This window comes from Arachis stenosperma, chromosome 10, assembly GCF_014773155.1.
Source record: "Arachis stenosperma cultivar V10309 chromosome 10, arast.V10309.gnm1.PFL2, whole genome shotgun sequence".
NCBI lineage: Eukaryota > Viridiplantae > Streptophyta > Magnoliopsida > Fabales > Fabaceae > Arachis > Arachis stenosperma.
In genome coordinates, this window is record NC_080386.1 from 130889783 (window position 1) to 130897923 (window position 8141).

Genomic DNA, 8141 nt, shown 5'->3' on the forward strand with positions numbered 1-8141 from the left:
AAATCTTGTACAACTATAGTGATAGTTAATAATAAGCTTTGCCCTCTCTATGGTTCTTCTTTTTGAAGTGTTCCAAGTTCCAAATAAAATGTGATATGTATGAGCAATGGCATTAATTATATAAGTTTTAATGTAATGCTTTGTTGGTTTCAGATTCTACTGCACTTCCAAAAGAATTGGTTGTGCAGTCCTTGTTTTGATACACCATCTTTAAGTTTCTATCGGTTCTTGAGTTCCATTATGGCCAGTAATTTTTTGTAATCCCAATGGATGCGGCAACGGCAATGTCATTGGAAAACTCAACCCACCGCCAAATCTGCAGAGGAACTACCAAGTGGTAGTGGCTGCTACACCAGATATGGGGATAGGTAAAGATGGGAAATTACCCTGGAAGTTACCTACTGATCTCAAATTTTTTAAAGAGGTTACTGTAACAACATCTGATCCAGGGAAGAAGAATGCTGTTGTAATGGGTAGAAAAACATGGGATAGTATCCTCTTAAATACAGGCCTCTTCCCGGCCGTCTTAATGTTGTTTTACTCGCTCAGATAGCTTTGATATTGCAATAGCAGAGAATGTTGTTATGTAGAAGTATGGCTTCTGTTGGAATTGTTAGCTGACAGGGAGACTTTAAATGCACCTGATGTGAAGCTATCCAATCACTGAAATTCAGACTAGCATTGAGTGTGACACATTTATGCCTCCAGTTGATTCCTCTGTATTTCAGTTGTGGTACTCATCTTTTCCTAAGGTCGAAAACAACATTCGCTATTCTTTCACAACTTATGTGCGTGTAAGGCGTTCGGTGGAGCATGCAACTCAGAATACTGATCCAGTTCTTGATAACAATTCAGATACTCTAAAGTTTGAGTTCAAGGATTTTTCTTTTTCTTCCTAAAATGATTCTTGAAAGACATGAAGAATACAAGTATCTTAGGCTGGTTTGAAGAAATCATTTCTGAGGGTACAGCCAAAGATGATAGGACAAGGACTGGTACCTTGTCAAAATTTGGTTGCCAGGTAACATGTTGATGCCTATATTTGAGGGCTGCTGTAATTTGTACTCTGACATCTATATCCATTTTCTTACAGATGAGGTTCAATTTGCGCAGAAACTTCCCTCTTCTTACTACAAAGGTACATAGAAATTATACTTATTATAGTTTAAAACATGTACTTAGGCTCAATTTGGGTAAACAGCTTAATTAAGCTCCTTTGAAAAAATAGCTTAAACAATAAATGACTATATTAAAAGTAGCTTATAAATAAGTTATTTTGTGTTTGGATTTTTAGTTCTAAAAATGTTTATTTTATAGAAATGTGATAAAAAGTGGTAGTATTATGAGAGAAATCATTTTTTTTAACTTCTCTATAAGCTCCTAAATAGCTTCTTAGAAAGCTGCAATTTGTTTTTGAAAATTGCACCATACATCCTTCTCCCTCGATTCCTTTCCAAATCCCTTTCCAAATCTCGGGCGTGTTGAAATCAGCAAGTGTGAAAAGATGGAGTCTCTTGTGGTGTCACGCTCTCTTTCATGTCTCCCTTATTTAGAGATAGAGAATTGTGGGAGTTTGAAATCCCTCAAGACACAATGGATGGCATCACCTCAGCTAGAAGATCTAGGATTACTTGGTTGCCCAGAGATTGATTTGTCTGCTACAGAGGATCCACACCGTAGCTTGAGATCTCTTACCATCAGCTACTGCGAGAAACTACTCAGCTGTCAGCATCTCAATTTCATGGGGTTACTCATCTTTGTATTGAAGGTGAAAATGAGAGTGTGAAGTCTCTTCCAAAGGAAGGTTGGTTGCCTGCCACCCTTGAGTCTCTCAAACTGATCGGCATCACAAGTGTGAAGATGTTGGAATGCAAGGGACTTGCCCACCTCACCTCCCTCCAACAATTATGTATTTACTGTTGTTCCAATTTGGAGCACATTGACGGAGAAAAGCTGCCTGCCTCTCTAGTACAACTCATCATCGATGGAAGCCCTTTGTTGGGTAAACGGTGTGAGATGAAGGACCCGCAGGTTTGGTCCAAAATTTCCCACATCCCCGCCATTCAAGTTGGTGGAAGATGGATTTGGTAATCCAACAACTTCAACAGGTAAGTGTTTGTGTCTCACACAACATTATTCTGTGTTGCCCAGTCACTGGTTTTTCATTCTTCATTGTTATTAATGTCTTGTATCATTCATAATCATACAGCTTTTCCAACAAGAGATAACTTCTGCCGTTACGGTTTTGCCTTTGATGCATCACTGACAATCAATCATTGTAACGGAGAGGAATTCTGAGAAACAAGACAATGGTAATAACTGCAACACAGAATGAAATTCTCACCATGATTGATTTCATATAAGTGGTTAAAAAATCTGATGACAAAAGTGGTATGGATGGCTGAATTAACGATTTCCCTTTTTTTTTTCATGAAAATTTACATATTCCCTGGGAAGGAATATATACTTTATATGTTGGAATAACTTTGATCACTCAATATGAAAATTTGTATGTGGTGGTTGACACTTTCTTTCAGAAAGCAACTGAGCAACCAGGGATAATCATGGACACAATCCAAGAGATTCAAGAGCGGCATGACACACTGATTTATATAGAGAGGAGCCCCAATGAACTTCATCAAGTGTTCTTGGACATGGCTGTTTTGGTCCAATCACAAGGTAAGGAACTCAATGACAGAGAACCACATGGCAAGAGCAAATTCGTACGTCTGCGGTGGGTCCAGCAGTTGCAGTTTGCAAGGAAGCACCAGAAGAATTCTGGAAGTCCACCTTCATTGGCAATTTGGCATCATAATATTCATCATCATCATATTGATTATAGTCCTTCTGTCAAGAGAAATCAAGTCAACATATTCTGTTAGTGTGTCACATAACCATTGCATTGTAAAATAATACCTTGTTTGTTTTTCTGGAACCTACCCTTTTGAAGATTTAGACTTTTTTCATGGTCTGGAAGGTTATATTTGTAGTGAAATAAGAGTGCCAAAAATTCACAAATGAAAAGTATAGGGAATTCAGAATATTTAAATGGTTAAACAATGAAAAGGGAATAAATTAAGAAGATGATGAAGACAATCTTGAAGAATGCCATCATCTGTCCACTAGCATTCACCAACATTCTCCATTAGTTGACAGCAGCTCCTTATTTTTGCGGTTTAATTCATCAATAGCCACTCTAATCTCTTTGCCATTATTTTTCCTTCTTGGAAGATTTATGTTGGTACATTCTTTTGCATGCATGTATTTTGTTTTTTGGGATTTTATAAAATTTTCTATGCATGTATCACATGCTATAAATATTGTTGAATTACCTTGCTTGGAGTTTTCCTCTAGGTGAATAATGAGAGATGTGAACAACCGTAGCATTTCAAGTTTACTAACCATTTAAAACAAGGATTATATTTAATTAATTTAAAATTTGAACTTTAAAATTAAAATTAACTTTCTGTTTTTTATCTGCTTTCATAGAAAGAAGATAGAATATCTGTGGTGAATTATTTCGGTAAAAATGTATGAAATATTGAAATGTGTTTGAAGATAAAATGAGTAAACTGATCTTCAAATAACTTTGCAAGCTCCTGAAAGAGTGAAATAGAATCTGCAGGTAAAGATGAAAATCAATCAAGTGCAGGACTGTCTAAAAAAGTAGGAAAATAACGACATAAAGTAGGATCGAAAGTACCGTTTACTATCATCATGGAGCTTAATTTTTTGACGTGTTTTTTTCGGATCACCCATGCCAACATAGGGAGTTAGAGTTATTGGTAACGCAAAGTTTCTAGACAGATTGAAATTCATGACAACTGCCGTGAATGATCTAACTGTGTTGTCCAATTCATCATCTTCATTGGTTTCTTAATCTTCATCTGATTGTTGAGTTTCAAAGACATGCGTTGGATCAAAATTTTCTTCCTCGTCATCCATTTTAGCAATCCAAGTATTTGTTAACTCTATTATTTGATTTGCCATTCTTTAGTTTTTTCTGTCATGCACTAATTAGCCTGTTGTAATTCTGATACCATCCAAATGATCTCGATGATGTGGGAGAAATTTGGTTAGCCATAAGTAGATCTGATAATTTTGGGACTTAAAAAAAAATGATTTTTGTTTCTAGACCCCACGGTAGGCGCCAATTATTCTTGTGAAGGTTGGCTGCTATATAGCTTGTCTGCCAGTGAATAATTGGAAACTTTCTGTCAAGATGAGTTATACTTTGACAGCAAGAGAATAAGAGAGTGGACACTTGCAAAAGGCACTCCAATGCTCAAGTTAGTGAGTGAGTGATTAATAAATTTTATTTATTTTAATATATCTTCAAATAGTTTCTTACCTCTTTTTTATATTTAGGATAAAGTATATACTATTATATTTTTTGAACATTTTACTTAAATGAGAAATAATAGTGTTTTAAAATATTATGATAAGTTTTGATATTTAATTGTTTAATAACCGGCTTATAATATTTATAGCCAAATTATTATATATAACCAAGTTATAACGGTCACACCAGTTAGACATTAGGATTCAAGTCCTTGAATTAGCAAGAGAAACCTAATTAAATAACTTAATTTATTATAAGATAAAAAAGTTAAAGATCTTTCCAAACATTAAAGTCGGTACTTGAGACATTATAACTTATAACATTGTCTTGACATCCTATGAAAAATGTACTCCGAATCTGATCTATGTTTTTTATTGCGTGGGCTGTCCCACTAGGGCTAGCAGCAACAATAATGTCATCGAACCCAATGGTCACTTCACCATAACGTTTATGAGGAACTTTGCTATTCTCCAACTACAAAACCATTACGAATTACAAGTCAGTCAAGTCATAAAGAAGAAACAACAATGTTATCCCATAAGAAAAAAGAAAAAAAGAAAAACAACAACAATGATAACAACAATAAACTCGGAGTTAACTAATAAGATCAAACGAAGTCATTACATCTTATCTTATCATATTTATAATAAAATTGTTTACATTTAGATTTTATTTGATCATCTCATGTAAGATTTTTTTTGAATATTCCTCTTTTATTAACCACCAAATGATAAATTCATAAGCCAATGAGTTATAACTAAAATGGCATAGTCTTCTCATACTAAATTAAGAGATTGCAGGTTCGAGTTTTCTATCTTTGGTTAAAAAAAAAATGATAAACTCATAAAAGTTAAATTGATTTGACTGACGGCTAAATTCAATTTTAAAACATTGCTTAAATATATTATTAATTGCGAAGTGTTAGCTGAAATGTTTATATCTTAAGAAAAATGAGTTTTTACTAGTATTGCTATTTTTAGTAAACTCCATCTCATGTGTTAGTTATATTGCATACGGTATGAAATAATATAACATTTCTTCGGTTATTGAAAGTTTGAGACTACAAGACCCGTATGTTTTAACTAATACATGGTCGGATCCACGAATTGGTTTGGATTCTACACCCTGAGAAGGTCAGAACTGTTATCCGAACTAATTACTTAGTTTGATTTAAGTTGGACCCGATAATCCGTTAATTTCAAAATCAATATTGGTTCGGTTCGGATTCAGACGGATAATTTAATACCCGCTACCCCTAAAATGAGGAGTAATAGAACATAGGTGTAATATATATAAACTTAATTTCACATACATATTTATGATGCATGGCAGAACAAATATATATAGTACTCAAAATTAATGGAGAAACTTACCCTATATCTTGTCATAGCACCCCAAATAACAAGTGTCTCGTTACAATCATGGTGTCTATGATTTCCTCTTAACTTTCCTGGTCGGATTTCTCCTACATGAATTGAAGCACAAGTGATAGCTCCACCTAAAAAGTTAGTGAAAGTATAGAGAAATAAGTTTTAGTGAGTTAATATCAGTCCATTCTAATTTTTAAGTTTATAATTTAGAATTGTGTTAAAAATTTATAATTTATGATCTAAATTTTAGGATAAAAATAATTATAAAAAATTAGCTAATATAAACTAAAAAACGATAATTACCTAATATTACTCGAAAAATTATATTTCTATTTTAAGTATATGTTTGATTATTCTAATACGATATATTTGATTGTTCTAGTACTTGATTATTTAGTTGAAAAAATATATAAATTACTCTATATAAAAATACAAATATACATAAATATATGATGATTAATTTAATAATTAACTTTTTTACATATATTACGTTCAAATAACAATAGATAAAAAGATTTAGGAAAAATTAGAGACCTGAAATACCAGAAGAAGAGGCAAGAGACAATGGATCAAGGAGCCAACCACGGTCATCTTTCAGAATGTTGGAAGGAATTCCAGATCGAAATCTGAGCAAGTTGGCATTAATATCATCTATGGCAGTCCAATGCAGGGAAGAGGAAGAAGCTTTGGAAGCAGTGTTGAAATGGAGGGAGATCCAGGTGAGGAAGAGGAATATGGTGAGAACAAATGGAAGAGAGAGAGGTCTTTGGAGAAAGTGAAGCATAGATGCTCTCTTGTGGTAATGCTATTTTATTTGTTTTGAAATGTACATCATTAAATCAGATTCACTTTCTTATAACACAATTATGGATTACTAAATTTAATTCTTTTTATAAATTAGTGTATGTTCAACAAAGGCTCAAAACAAGAACCTGTCTAACAGCGGGAGCACCAGAAATATTTTCCCACAACCTGTGTGATTAAATAGGCAATACCAAAGAGACTCCAAGCAGCAAATATAATGACAGAAATTAAATAATCAGACACCAGAATTTTAACGTGGGAAAACCCCCAAAAGAGGGACAAAAAACCCACGGAACCTAATCCAGTAAAATCTTCCACTATTAGAATAATGGGTACACAAACAATCTTCCTAGTGACACTAGGGCATCTCAACAATCAACAAAATACATCATCAAAACTGATGGAATCAACATAAACCCTCCACAAAGTGGGTATCTCAAATCAGGCAAAAGAGAAGGCAATACAACAAATAAGTTATATCCTAATGTTCATCTCTACACCAGGAATAACATACTAAAATTTCATAAGAAATTGAGCAAGTTTACCAAGTCAATGTGATCAAGGTTGGCTTGCCCTTTTCCCCCAAATTCTTCTCCTTTTCGCCGAAACCCTATTGCTTCTTTTCTTTCCTTCAAAAACAGAGAATGAAAAATCTTCTCTCTCTCGTGCTTCCGTGGCTAATAGCCACTTTATTTCTTTTTTTTTTTTAAGTTGTGGGCCCCACTTAGTTGGGGACCCACCAACAAATCTCCCCCTCACCAACTCAAGTGGGGATAGGCTGCTCCACCAAACCCGCCTTCTCTTTGCAAGAATCAAACTTCACTACAGGTAAACTTTTAGTCATCATATCTGAACCATTATCATCAGTATGGATCTTCTCAAGTGCATATGACTTCATCTCAAGCGCTTGACGTATCTAATGATACCTCACCTCTATGTGCTTCGATCTGGAATGAAACGTCGGATTCTTGCTAAGATGGATAGCACTCTGACTGTCACAAAATAACACAAACTTTTCTTGATTGATGCCTAACTCTTGTAAAAACTTCTTCATCCACAAGAATTTCTTAGAAGCTTCAACAACAGCAATGTATTCTGCCTCTATAGTAGACAAAGCAACACATTTCTGAAGTCGAGATTGCCATGATACAGCTCCCCCTGCAAAAGTCATCATATAACCAGAAGTAGACTTCCTTGAATCAAGATCCCTAGCCATATCCGCATCTGTGTAACCATCCAACACAGGTTGGCCACTCCCAAAGCATAAACAAACTCTGGAAGTACCATTAAGGTATCTGAGAATCCACTTCACTGCTTGCCAGTGTTCCTTGCCAAGATTAGAGAGAAATCGACTAACAACTCCAACGGCATGAGCAATATCCGGCCTGGTGCAAACCATAGCATACATCAAACTGCCAACTACAGATGCATATGGAATCTTCTCCAAGATTAGAGAAAATCGACTAACAACTCCAACGGCATGAGCAATAGCCTGGTGCAAACCTAGCATACTCAAACTGCCAACTACAGATGCATATGGAATCTTCTTCTTTCTACTTTCTCTTTCTCACTTGTAGGGCATTGCTGCGAACTCAGCTTGAATGACTAGCAATGAGTACTAACAG

The 8141-nt window shown here is 34.9% G+C and overlaps 1 pseudogene; it reads left to right on the forward strand.

Annotated features, from left to right (window-relative positions):
- Positions 1 to 232: 232 nt before the first annotated feature.
- LOC130954141 (bifunctional dihydrofolate reductase-thymidylate synthase-like) lies at positions 233 to 3257 on the forward strand (annotated as a pseudogene).
- The last annotated feature ends 4884 nt before the right edge of the window (positions 3258 to 8141 follow it).